The sequence below is a fragment of the Fulmarus glacialis genome, unplaced genomic scaffold (genome assembly GCF_000690835.1).
Source record: "Fulmarus glacialis isolate BGI_N327 unplaced genomic scaffold, ASM69083v1 scaffold30802, whole genome shotgun sequence".
Taxonomy (NCBI): Eukaryota; Metazoa; Chordata; class Aves; order Procellariiformes; family Procellariidae; genus Fulmarus; species Fulmarus glacialis.
In genome coordinates, this window is record NW_009197678.1 from 29,101 (window position 1) to 32,577 (window position 3,477).

The following is a 3,477-nucleotide window of genomic DNA, read 5'->3' on the forward strand; positions in this document are numbered from 1 at the left end:
TCCCTACACACACAACACAAAGCTCCAAAGAGCTTTGACATATACCAGAATTTAAAGAACAAGAACCCAAGCTAATCTTCTTTAACTGTTGTGGATATGAGGGTGCTAAGTGCAAAGACAGGAAAATGCTAACACAATATACATGTGAGATTGCGCACAGGCAAGAGAAGCACACGCCCAATCAACAAAACCCAAACTCCACTCATTGCTGTCACTGCAAACAGCCAAGAGCTCTGAGCCACAATCTGCTTTCTTCCTCACAGAGCACGTGAATAACACACACCACAGGAACAGCCTGTGAGAAGTTTGAGAAGAGATGCCTTTGTGTATAATTCCCAATACCAAACTATTTGAAACTTTGAGAGATTCTGACATACGGATTTGGTTGTGGGGTTGTTTTTAAATGAATGCAGGCAATTAAGAGACACGTCCTGCACTCCGCTCCAGCTGCCTTTATGTTTCCTTTGCAAAAGCAAATACAGAGGGAAATAAGAACTGCAATACGGTGTTACCAGAATAGTTCCGTGGCACTGTTTCTAAGTCCAGAAGATGGGATTCAGCAAAAATCAAACACCTGGAAGATCAGAAATTATAAGAGAAGCACCTCCCCAGGAGCTGAGACAAGCCAACAGGTTTCACCTCTCAGCACACTAACTGCGCTTGCCCGGAAAGGCATCACAGCACTGGGGAATGAGTCCCAGCAGCTTGGCAGGGACCTGGGACACGGGGCGAGCGGGAAGGCCAGCGCCCCATTGGGGACACAGAAGGATGAGCCCCTCTCCCTGGCTCCCATGCCTCCTCCCTGGGAAGCCTGCACACACACCAGAGAGACCCGCTCTGCTATCCGTCACGGCTGTGCTACAAACAGGGCTCTCGGACCTTCTTGTCTCAAGAACCATCATCAGAAAAGCTAAAGATAAACATGAGCTAAAGATAAACATGGTAAGTTGTACTGAGACTACTGTAATGAGGGGAAAGGCTGCTCTGAAGAACGGGTGCAACGCTCTTACAGGGACAAGTGATTAAATGCAGCATAGGTAGGAGTAAAATCTACTGAAAAAGGTTCAGAAAACAGAACATTCTTCAATGGCAGTGTGAAAGAACATCATTAAGGCTGCTTGGGACAGCAGGGTAGAGAATGAGGTAGAAGGAATGACGTGTATCTTAACTCTTTAGGTTTTTTGTCTTTTAGGTGTTTGGGTTTTTTTTTTTCTTCAGAAGTTTGTTTTCCAGAAGATACTGCTGGGCAACCTTACCTCGTATTAATTCCCCACCCACCTTCCCCCCAGAATCAGACCCCAAATCTGAATTCATCTTTTTAAACACAAGGGAAACATTTCCTATAAGAGCAAGCAACTGTTTTGGCAACTGTATCTTTCATGCAGGCCTGAAGCAGAGATGCTTCTCTTTGGGTAGCCATAACAGCATTGGAACCAAAGCATTCCTCTCACATTGTTAGACTACGTGCAACTGTGATCATATTTGTTTGGAGTGCAGACACAAAACAGGATCATCAGCTGAAACCAAAGATGTGGCCCGTGTCTGAGATCTGGACATTTTCATTACACGCAGTCACAGTATCTCTAAGACAGCAAGTAAAGAACCTCTGTTTCCATTCCCTGCAGCATCTGCCTGCTCCTTCTGGGGGGGACATCAGAGTTCTCCAAGCATACAGAAGGTGCCCCTGGCTGTCAGACACGCTCTGCTACTTTCTGTGGCTCCTCACAAGCAGCACCTGGCCCAGGGGCTTACAGCTACCTTGGTTGATAGCCAAAAACACACAGCAAATTCCTCCCACTACCTCCTGCACCTGCTTGGATTTGAGACTACTGTTAGCAAAGTTTGGTGAAGCAACATCCCTTCTTTCCCCAGCTGTCCAGCCACAGAATGAACAGGATCAGGAGACCGATCTAGGTTAAAAATATCCATTTTTTGCTGGTTCCTGCACGGCTTCAGAAGCAGCTGTACCAGCAGAACCAATGGGGCCATGCAGAGTTTGCATAAGTGAGAACTGCTTCCAAAAAACCTTGGTATTCTCAGAGGTGGAAGTGTCCTGCACACTTCAAGGAGATCTTACCAGCTGATTAAGAACATTACAAAGACGAAAGGCAGCCAAAGACACTCGATCCTAGAGGGAGTGTCCCATTCCCTGGAAGAGCTTCTTGCATTCTGTAACACAAGAAGTGCAACAGTCTCTATTTCATAAGTATTCCATAGAGTACAACTAAAAACGGGATTTGTGTAAAAATTATTTAGCGGCTTTTACAGACATTATCACCCAGAAATGAGGAGGAGGGGGATTATGAAGGGTGGTCTCTTTCCATGACTCCGTAGGAAAGCAAATCAAGACTTAGAAGGAATCAGTATTTAAAATGTTAATTGCCACTGCCTGCTTGCAAAAGTCCTGGAAGAAAACGGAGCACCAAGTGTAAGTACACTTGTTTTGAATGCTTGTCAGAAAAACTAAGCATCCTTTGCTCTTGCAAGAACAGGAAAAGCAGAAGCATTTAGTTTCTCTTCCCTAAAGACACTCCTAGTTATATTTACAGCTTCAGACTTCAGTTTCCCTTTTTTTGAAGCAAGGGGTTTAATCTTTTCTGACCTGATCTAACCTTCAAGCAGAAATTCTCCCACCGGACAATCAGTTGTGGCTGTTTTCCAAAGACCCTCTCCTACAGCACCCAGCCCACATGCCAGCACGGCAGCTGACGGTTTGCCTTCCTCAGGCAAAGCAGCTGGACATGTCACTGCCGCAAGGGGAACACGGTGACCACCGTCCTTTTGAACGTGTTACCCTTGTCATGGACACAGTTAAGACTGCAAAATTGCATTATGTTTTGTTGGAAGAGGAAAAAATATGAGAGGCTGTCGTTAGAGCCGCAGGGAGCAGCTAACGCTCAGCCAGAAGTGAGACCGACGTGATTCTGAGCTTGTGGGTCAAAGTCCAGAAATGTGTTGGCTTAAGACTTGCACTAAACTGCGAGCATGCATTTCCCGTTAACTCACTAAACCTCAGCGCCCACTGACCCACGTGCCACGGTGGGGACAGACTATTTCTGTCCAGATTGTCTTGTCTGTCCTGCCCTTATTAGCCCCCCCTGCCCCGAGATGCTTTCCAGACTAAAATTTCTCTAATCAGAGGCCTTCCAGCAAGACCACAGGCACTTCATCAAGACATGGAGAGCATCGCATACACACGAGCTCTTTGAGTCTCTGAGCAAGCTGCAGCACAGCAATCATTAGGATCCAACGCTGTGCTCAGGTGTACTCGAGGACAGCATGCAGCAGAGCTGGCGCTGCCCGGAGCACCCCGTTTCCTTCCTGTCCCCCACGTTACAGGCTTAGCTTAGCAGCTTTCACCAAGGAAGCCCAAGAGACTTTTGGGGAGCTCGGAGGAACCCCGCGGGAGCTCGGGAGCGAAGCGCAGCCCTGGCAGGCAGCGAGGGGTGCCCCGGGAGCGGCGTACCCAGCGCCTGA